The 10,883-nt window shown below is 42.9% G+C and overlaps 1 pseudogene; it reads right to left on the bottom strand.

Annotated features, from left to right (window-relative positions):
• Positions 1-7,931: 7,931 nt before the first annotated feature.
• LOC118971470 (olfactory receptor 7A10-like) lies at positions 7,932-8,874 on the bottom strand (annotated as a pseudogene).
• Between the last annotated feature and the right edge of the window lie 2,009 nt (positions 8,875-10,883).

The raw sequence follows: 10,883 nt of genomic DNA, 5'->3' as shown, positions 1-10,883 counted from the left end.
GCTAGTCATCAGAGAAATGCAAGTTAAAACCACAATGAGATATCACCTCACACCAGTAAGGATGACCACCATACAAAAGACAAACAACAACAAATGTTGACGAGGTTGTGGAGAAAGGGGAGCCCTCCTACACTGCTGGTGGGAATGTAAATTAGTTCAACCATTGTGGAAAGCAGTATGGAGGTTCCTCAAAAAACTCAAAATAGAAATACCACTTGACCCAGGAATTACATTCCTAGGAATTTACCCTAAGAATGCAGGAGGTCAGTTTGAAAAAGACATATGCACCCCTATGTTTATCACAGCACTATTTACAATAGCCAAGAAATGGAAGCAACCTAAGTGTCTATCAGTAGATGAATGGATAAAGAAGATGTGGTACATATACACAATGGAATATCGTTCAGCCATAAGAAGAAAACAAATCCTACCATTTGCAACAATATGGATGGAGCTAGAGGGTATTATACTCAGTGAAATAAGCCAGGCAGAGAAAGACAAGTATCAAATGATTTCACTCCTGTGTAGAGTATAAGAACAAAGCAAAAACTGAAGGAACAAAACAGCAGAAGACTCACATAACCCAAGAAAGGACTAACAGTTACCAAAGGGAAAGGGACTGGGGAGGATGGATGGGAAGAGAGGGATAATGGGAAAATGGGGCATTGCAATTAGCACACATAATGGATTGGGTGGCACATGGGGAAAGCAGTATAACACAGAGAATACAAGTAGTGATTCTATAGCATCTTACTACGCTGTTGGACAGTGACTGTAATGAGGTATGTGGGGGGGAATTTTTAATGGAGGAAATATAGTAACCATAATGCTCGTCATGTAATTGTATATTATTGATACAAAAAAAAGAACTTCCAGATAGAAGATTCAGACAATTCTGTCTTTCCCAGGGTTTATGCCAGTCATTCAGAGACCCAGGTTCTGGGTAGACGACACCGTCACAGGAGAGTTTCCTCAAGGTTCCCTTTACATCCCTGTTCTTCAGGCTATAGATAAAGCTGTTTATCACTTGAAAAACCATGTGTACATCATTGTACACTGCAATTTTCTGGGAGACGCAGTGACTAATGTTGTCCCCAAAGACTGTCCCATAGGACAAGGTAACGACTGACAGGTGAGACCAGCAGAAGCAGAAAGCTTTGTGCTTTTTCCCTGAAAATGGGATTCTCAAAATAAAGGAAACTCTTTGAGTATAAGAGAAAATGATTCCAGTGAGAGGAACACCCCCAATTAGGCTAACCATAAAATATATCAGGATGTTATTGATAAGAGTATGAGAAGAGGCCAGCTTGATGACCTCATCAACATAACAGAAGAAGTGAGAGAAATCAGTCTTGTGCAGGGCAGCTGCAAAACCATTAGACTGTGGAGCAGGGCATATTGGCAAAGCTAAATAACAGGGAGAGTAGAATCAGGACACAGAAGTGGGGCTTAATGATGACCATGTACACCAGCGGGAGCAGATGGCCACATAGTGATCATAAGGCTTTCTAAAAGGAGAAAGCTTTTGAAAAAAGCCTGCAAAAAAAAAAAGGGACATGGCATATCTGTGTAAGGTGGTCTGTATAGCTGATGCATTTGCTCTGTTTCTGGATGTTCAAGTACACGGTAGGGACTGAGGTGGTGCTGAAATAAACATCAGTGAAGGACAGAGAGGAAGAAGTATGTGGGGGTGTGGAGGTGGGAGGCAGAGATGTGGAGAGCAGGCCCTTTGTTTCTGAGTCACACCAACTAATATTAGCCTTGACCTGAAACTCAGCAGAGAGCCTGTCTCCCCTTCAAATTATTGTTAGCTTGTGGTCGTGTCCTTTGAAGTTTTTTATTTCAGAATCTGTTGAGCAGTGTTTCTCATCCTTGGCTGCAGATGGGATCATGGAGGAATTTTTAAAATTCTTCAGTGTGGATATGACCACCAGGGCCTTTAATTACTGGTCTAGGAGGAGTCTCAGGCACTGGGATTTTTGAAAGCACCACAGGAGGTTCTAAGGATATCTAGGACTGAGCATATAGCACTGTTTGAATTAAGGAAGAGAAGGCATGCACATATGTATGTGGATTAATGTACAAAGCAGTGTCCTGGAGTGATTTCTGGCACACATTGAAACTGGCAAGAGATAAATTGTTCTCATGTTCAGCAATGGCTATTCCTCTTTTAATGAGGAGAGACTGACCAAAGGATTCCTCTGATTCAGTGCAACCCAAGTGTAGGAAGTCTGACTTTTCTGTGCTTCCTCCAAAGGGAGGTCTGGTTAAATCCCAATAAAATGCATGATTTTGTTAACAGAGCTGCTCTAATGTCTATTTCATGGTCTTGGTAATATACTAAGATTATAGCTTAGGTTACCATCAAGGGGAGCCTTGGGAAGTGTACACTGGAAATCTCCCTGCCATTTTTGCAACTTTTATGTGAGTCCAAAAATCTTTCAAAATAAAAAGTGAGATTTGGTGTATGATCTGGAGCACAGGTAGCTGAGCCCCATTGAGCAGGCATGGGGAAAATGGCTTCTGACTGGGAAGAAAGCGAAGTGTTGCATACACGTGTAGGCACAATGGAATTAAGACAATTTACATTTGATAATTCATTTTTTTGTAAACAAGATTACCTAACTATAGAAATGAATGAACTGATCATAATTTGGTTTCAGATAGAAGAGCACTACAGCCATGCTCAAATTCACCGATGAGCCTCTGAAACACCATGAACACACCACTCAGGTAGTTACAAATTCATGAGGATGCAGCAGAACTCAGAGCCCTTCAGGGAGTGGCAGGCATGCCAGGTGCACTCCTCCATGCTAGCAGCACCCCTTCCAGGCAGCTGTGTGGCAGCAGCAGCCTTAGGGTTTGGGGGTGGCTGTGCATTGGGCTGGGATTCCGGTTCACTGCTGGGAGCACACCTGCTCCCTCTGGCTCCACTGCACATGTGCATGGGCCTCTCTACCGGGCTCCTCTGGCTCTACTGCTGCCAGTGCGCGCGAGCTGCACCTGGGCTGTTTGGTCGCACTGCTGTGGGCTCGCACAAGCCTGTCCTGGTCCTCTCTAGCACTGCTGATGCATGGATCTGCTCCCGGTCCCTTCCGGTGCCTTCGTCCCTGGCGCATGCTGCCACTCTCCTGCTACTGGGCTGGTGTGTTGGGGTCTGTGCCAGTTGGAGGAATGACTGGCAGGCTGCTTAGTGCTGTGAGGGGCTTCAGAGCTGCACTGCCTTCTGGGGTTTAGGCTGCCTAAGTTTCCCTGGAATTCCCAGCTGCTGGCTGAGTGTGCCGGGCAACATTGTTCAGCTATGGGGTCCCTGTCTCTTTAAGACTTGCAGAAAGCACTCGCTTTTCTTTTGTCTCAGGGATGCCAGTTGCGGGGACCTGCTCACAGGTTTTGCTTTTCCATTTCTCTAATATCCAGCACCCCATGCACCTTGTGTCTGCGTTCCAGGTGTGGATTTCTAGAGCTGGTTGTTTAGCAGTCCTGGGCTTTCATTCCCTCCCCGTTCTGACTCCTTTCTTCCTGCTAGGTTCTGCGGTGGGGGAGTGTTCAGGTCCCGCCTGGCTGTGGCTTGTATCTTACCCCCTTTGTCTGATGTTGAGTTCTCACAGATGTAGATGTATCCTGGCTGTTGTACTGCATCCACTGGTGTCTCTTTTAGGAATAGTTGTATTTATTGTATTTTCATAAATATGTTTTGGGGAGGAGATTTCCTCTAAACTACTCATGCCGCAATCTTCCCATGATCCCCCTCCTTCATATATAAATGATAATCATGCTGGATTCAGTATTCTTGGTTGTAGGCCCTTCTGTTTTATTGCATTAAAAATATCATGCCATTCTCTTCTGGCCTGTAAGGTTTCTGTTGAGAAGTCTGATGATATCCTGATGGGTTTTCCTTTGTAGTTGATCTTTTCTCTCTCTGACTGCCTTTAATACCCTGTCTTTGTCCTTGATCTTTGCCATTTTTATTATTATGTGTCTTGGTGTTATCCTCCTTGGGTCCCTTGTTTTGGGAGTTCTGTGTGCTTCCATGGTCAGAGCGACTATTTCCTCCCCTAGTTTAGGGAAGTTTACAGAAATTATTTATTCAAATACACTTTCTATCCCTTTTTCTCTCTCTTCTACTTCTGGTACCCCTATAATGGGGATATTGTTCCGTTTGGATTGGTCACACATTTCTCTTAATATTCTTTCATTCCTGGAGATCTTTTTATCTCTCTCCACATCAGCTTCTCTGCATTACTCTTCTTGGTTTTCTATTTCATTACCAGCCTCATGCAACTCATCCATTCTGCTTTTAAGTCCTTCCAGAGATTGTTTTATTTCTGTAATCTCTCTCCGTACTTTGTCCATTAGCTCTTGCATTTCTCTCTGCATCTCCTTCAGCATGGTTATAACCTTTATTTTGAATTCTTTTTCAGGAATATTGGTTAAATCTATCTCCCCATTTTACCTCTCAGGGGATGTCTGGGTTATTCTTGTCTGTATCAAATTGTTCTGCATTTTCATGGTGGTAGAGGTAGTCGTAGGCAGTTGTCGCATGTGTCAGCTGGCAGAACAAAATCCATTTCTGTTTGCCTGTCGCCTTCCCTTCCTATGAGAATGATGACCCGTAGTGGCTTGTGCTCTGTAGCTGTGCGCCGATGGGACCTCTGAGCTGGTCCAGGAGTCTGCGGAGGAGGCTCCTCATGGCTGCTGCGGGCCTGGCCAATCTCAGGCTGCTACTCTGCTATGGTGGGGCCGCACTGGAGGGGGAATGGGTGGGAGGCTGTTTATCACCATGAGGGGCCTAAGAACTGTGCTGTCACCCCGGGGGTTAGGGTGCCCGTAGTTCCTCAGGATTCCCAGCTTCTGGGCTAAGTGTGCCGGGACACTTCTGTCCAGCTGTGAGGCTCCTGCATCTTTAATACTTTCAAAAAGCACTCACTTTTCTTTTGTCCCAGGGACACTGGCTGTGGGAACCCACTTACAGGTTTTACTGTTCCATTTTTCTAGTGTCCAGCTCACCACGCACTGTGTCTTTGCTCCTGGTGCGGATGACTAGGGCTGGGTATTTAGCAGTCTTGGGCTCCCTCTCTCTCCCTGCTCTGACTCCTCTCCTCCCACCAGGAAGCTGGGGTGGGGGGCGTGCTCAGGTCCCACCAGGCTGTGGCTTGTATCTTATCCACTTCATGAGGCACTGATTTCTTGCAGGTGTAGATATAGCCTGGCTGTTATAATGTTCTTTCTGGTCTCTCTTTTAGGAATAGTTGTATATGTTGTATTTTGAAAAATATATATGGCTTTGGGAGGAGGTTTCCACTGCACTACTCATGCCACCATCTTGGCTCCTCCTATTGAATATGATCCATTTAAAAAATAAATAGACAAATGCCCTTATTTCACTTGACACCCCTCCAAACTTCTTCATTGTTTTCCTAGTCTAACTGTAAAAGACCTCGGATTTGTTCTATTTTTATTGAAAGCACCTTATGCCTCCTCTTTCTTCTGCTAAGTGGGCTTCCATCACTTGTCAACAATTATCCATGCATTGCTGAATTCAGTGCTCACCTGTTTTCTTAGCATCATAAATAAATTGGTTAGTTAATGGAAGTGAACACCTGTAGAGATCTCCAGGCTCTGGGCTACACTGGTGGCTGTCATCGTCCTCAGGTATACATGCTTGCTTTTGATCCTCTATGACCCTTTCCTTCATTAGCTACTGGACTCTTGGACATACCTGGTTGGGAATGCTGAGAACAAGGGCTCCAGGTGGAAGTCCAAATTTCTCCTGGGTGGTAGAAGATGAAACTGAAGCTCTCTCTCAGTAAGATAGCAGGAAGGCATGAAGCATCCATCCCAGAGCCTAATTTAAAATTTAAAAGCAACAACTAGATCCTGTCTGGCCCAACGTGGCACATGCTGATGACAGCTCCCTGTCTGCTCATTAGGCACATTTCCCTCATGTTACTCCAGCCTCTAAGCACATGATTTCCCTGTGGGACACTGGTCTGGACGTAAAGGAAAGTTTTCCTAGAGATTCTGGGTTCTCAATAGACCAGTTTAAAATCAAGTGAATCCAGTTTTGATTAGTTTTTCCTCATGATCTCTGCTGGCTTCCAGAGGTCTAAGCTGCAGGTACCATATCCCAAAATTGATTTAAATTTTTTGGAAATTTTAAGACTGAGCACCCTGCCTGAATTTGTTCCCTTTAATCTTCAAAATATTAATGTGTAGAGACACAGCCCCTGATATCTACAGAAAATTGCTATTTTCCATTGCAGCAAGGGGGATAACTAAATTCCTTTGTTATAAATCTTGAGCCTTACACTGACTGCTTGATACCTTTGCTAAAACAATGAGGGATATTTACTTTTACCACCTGATTATAGTTGTCATTTGGGCCCTCATTCTGAAGTATTTAGAATAATAGCCATGTGAAATATATTTAAAATTCTTTTTCACTATAACCTCAACTTGAAATATAGTAAACAGATTCCTCCCTGGAGCATCCAGAAGGAGCCCAGCCTGTTAACACCTTGCTTTTCACTCAGAGAAACCTACTTTGGGATTCTGAGCTCCAGAATTATATAAGCATAAATGTTCTTGTTTTAAATCACTAGTGTGGTGATTTTACATTAGATTAGAAATTGGATACAAACATTTTTCCAATGTAATTTTGTTCAGGAGACTTAGATAATGCTTGCCAGTTCATTCATTTAGCATCCCCTGGGTAAAGGCATTTTATGTCATCCTACCACCTTATCAAAGGAAGAAATTAAAATCAATTAGGTGATATTATTTATCTGGTAGAGAACTTCTCTTTACATAAATGTAAATGCCTTCAGAGTTTGATGTCTTTGAGGTATTAAGTGAGGAAAAGTAACTCATCTTTTAAGTTACGTCTACTGTTTAATTCAAATATTTGTATCTAAATGTCTACATTCTTTTAATTTCATGTTCCTTCAAGTATTCTTTTCATATCTATCCTTTTCAACTTTCTCTTGTTACTTCTGGCATAAAACATGAGACTGTAAATGTGTCTCATGTTTGTGTACCTATATGTGTATATGTTCATTTGAAATAAAAATGTATACAAATAAACATACACATGTGCATACATACACCTCTGAATGATATATTTGGCCTCAAAAAATATGTCCATTTCATTTATTTCTTGCAACATTTACCTGAAGTTATATTTACTCTCCCATATTATCTTCAAAATAAGGAAGTTGAGGCTCAGGGAGCTTCAATTTTTAACAATTATTCTAAAAAACCCTGACAAATTCTACACTTTGTTGCCTGAAACACAAATAGGAATATGCCATATGTACTATAATTTTTGTATGGCTTCCTTAATTCAACATACTGTACATTTGAAATACATGCAGTTTATAATATGCAATTATACTCTAATACATTAATTATAAGGGAAAATATCTAGTGGTGCATTAATTGATGTGAGCTCTAGAGCACAGGTAGCAGATTCATGCTGAGCAGGAGCTATCCCTTTAACCTGGAGAATGCAAAATGTCATCAAGGAAGCCTTGGTCATCATGTGTAGTTTATTCATTAGGGGTAGTACAACTCATGAGGATTCTTTTAGTAAAGCAAATGAAAAATTATTTCATATGATGTTCACCTGTGAAAAATTATTTGAAAAACTCCATGTCTTATTAGATAAATGGGAACTACAAGATATTTCGGGTATGTGATTGGGAACAAATGTGAGAAAGTAAGAAAACAACACAGGAAAGGCTGTGGGATATCAGAGAGAGCAGAAAGCTAATAAATTGAGTTATATAAACAGTAAATGAGTTGAAGTCAAAGAAATGGAAATTCATGAAATAAATAGAAAGGACAATACAATACTATATTTCACAGATCAAATAATCACACTTTTTGACTCCGAGGCATTGACATCAGCATTCACGGGCACTTTTTCAGTCCTAGGACATCTGGCCCTTTGTTTCCTCCACAAAGGATCTTTTCAGAGCCCTATTTATGTATTTGTTCCTGACTCTGTAGCTAATGGGGTTCAGCATGGGTGTGACCACAGTGTACATCACCAAGGCTGCTGCACTTGAGTGTGAGCTGTGCGTATCAGCAGAAGTAACAAACATGCCTAGGCTTGTATTATAAAATAAGGAGATAATAGATATGTGAGATTCACATGTGGAATATGCTTTATGCTTTCCCAAGCTGATGAGATTCCACATAGAGGAAACTAGCTTGGAGTAAGAGTAAAGGATCCCAGTGAGGGAACCACCAGCCAAGAGCCCAGCCATCAGATACACCACCATGTAATTAAGAGAGGTGCCAGAACAGGCAAGTAGGACCACTTGACTGAGTTCACACACAAAAAATGGTAGATTTCCAAGACTGTGCAGAGGGCAGACATGACATCAATAAACTCAGTAGCAAGGAATTCAGGACACTTATGATCCAGGACACCAGAACCAGCAGTCTGCAGAGCTGGGGGTCCATGATGAACATGTAATGCAGGGGGTAGCAGATGGCCACATACTGGTCATAGATTATTACAGCCAGAAGGAAGTTGTCCAAAATCCCAAAGATTATGGAAAAACACATCTGGCTGATGCATTCTTCATAGGTTATGACTTTTCTTTTGTTCTGTATTTTCACCAACATCTTGGGGATGGTGGTGGAGGTGAAGCAGATGTCCACAAAGGACAGGTTGGAGTGGAAGAAGTACATGGGTGTGTGCAGGTGGGAGTCTGAGCTAACAGCCAAGATGAGAAGCAGGTTCCCAAACACAGTGATCAGGTATATGGACAGGAAAAACCCAAATAGGAGGGGCTGCTGTTGCAGTTCACTTGAAAATCCCAGAAGAAGAAACTCTGAAAATCCTGTAAGGTTCCTTTGATCCATGTGTGGGAGGTGCTTACCAAGATACAGAAATATAAATGACAAATTTTCACACAATAAAGCATTAGTGATGTAGCATAAATACTACCATTTCTATTTTAGAGTCAAGAAAATAACTCCAATGTATGTTGAGGTCTAGTCCCATTGAGAACATCCCTGGTGCCATTTCTCAGTGGGATTTCCTTTCCTACTTTTGGCCTGTTGCTCAAGCAGAATGTATGCTACTGTTTGATTGGGAATAGTTTTCATTTATTTGATAAGTACGTATTGAATGTAGATCAAGTTCTAGGGTCTGTCTTGGCAATGAGTATGGAGAGCTGAACACGAAAGTCCCTATAATCCAATAATAGAGAAAGAAAAAAGCAAATAAAAATAATCGAATAACATGTCCCTTCATTATAAGAGCTATGAAGAAAAAGAATGCAGGTATAAAGGACAGAGTGGGTGGGCTATTTTTTTGCTGGGTGTTCAGGCAATAACTGCAAAGAAGGTGACATGAACAGAAACCTCAAGGAAGATAGGACAGGATATGGGGGTTATCTGGAGAAGTGGCTGCCCAGCTGAGGTCCTTCCATTGCCAAGGCCCCAGGGAAGGTGCTTGTTTCAGAAAACTGAGGCTCAAAAGGCAGTCAGTGTGTGAAGGGGGATGAGCAAGAGGGAAAGTATCAAGCTGTAGTGTCAGAGGATGCTGAGGGGCAAAGTGGCCAGCCTGCGAGCTGCAAATCCAAACCACAAGGTGATACCCCCTCACCCAGTCAGAATGGCCACTCTCCAAAAGACAAGAATTAACAAGTGTTAATGAGGATGTGGAGAAAGGGGGCCCTTTTGCTCTGTAGGTGGAATGTATATTGGTGCAGCCACTATGGAGGTTCCTCCAAAATTAAAAATAGTAATACCATGTGACCCAGGAGTTCCACTTCTGGGAGTTTACCCAGAGAAATTGAAATCTTAAATACATAAAGAAACATGTACACCTACATTTATTGTATCATTATTTAAAACAGCCATTATATCAATGCATCCAAAGTGTGCATTAATAGATGAGTGCAAGTAGGAAGTGCATTAATATATACATGTGGAATATTACAAAGTTATAAAAAGTAATCTACTATGTCATAGTCCAGCGGCATCCAAGCCCTTCCCCCACCCCAGCTCACAGCAGGGAGAAAGAGAAACAGAGCAGGGAGGGGCTGAAAGCCTAGTACTGCTCAACATCCAGCCCTGGAGATCTGCTTTGGGAGCACAAACCTACACTGCATAGTGCTCTGGAGATTAGTGGGGTTGAGAAGCCAAAACAGGCAGAATACTTGGAGAGACTGAGATTCCAGCCATTTGTGGACAACAGGGATCCACACACGGCCACTCTGGGACACAGGAAAGGTGGGTATTCTGAGAGGCTTCCTAGCAGCAAGAGGGCTGCTGAAGGAGTGGAGTTTGCCTGGAGCTTGCTGCTCAGGAGAAGGGATAGGTGGACAAGGTTGTCTGGGTGTACTCCACCCAGCAGGTTGGGAACTTTGAGGAGCTTCAGGCGATCTATCCCCCTGCCTGTCTACTCAGCTCTGAGGATCCCCACTGTGATGTGCAGCCTGCTATTGCCTTCCTCATGGCCTGCTGGCACCAGCTCGCAAACTGGCAGTCCCTGCTGTGGCATCAGGCCAGCCAGAGGGAGGCTCTGCCTATGGCAGGTACAAACACAAAGCACAGACACTTACAGCTGTGTGCTCGGCCCACTGGTTCTGACAGTGGGGACAGGCACTGCAGCCGGGAAGCAGGAAACAGCTCTTTCTTCCCCCAAGGCACCAGCACTGACCCCTGTGACCCCTGAAATCACTCCAGGGGTTGAGTGACTCCACAGACTAGAGCTTCTGCTCACCAGAGGGCGCCACATAGAAATATGAAATGTAAAAGGAACCTGGTTCAAATAAAAATATCACAAACATCAGAAAAACAGCCAAATGAAAATGAATTCACCAATCTTCCTGAAAGAGAGTTCAAAATAAAAATCATAAACA

The sequence above is a fragment of the Manis javanica genome, chromosome 1 (genome assembly GCF_040802235.1).
Source record: "Manis javanica isolate MJ-LG chromosome 1, MJ_LKY, whole genome shotgun sequence".
NCBI lineage: Eukaryota > Metazoa > Chordata > Mammalia > Pholidota > Manidae > Manis > Manis javanica.
This window is presented reverse-complemented; position numbering and strand designations above follow the sequence as displayed.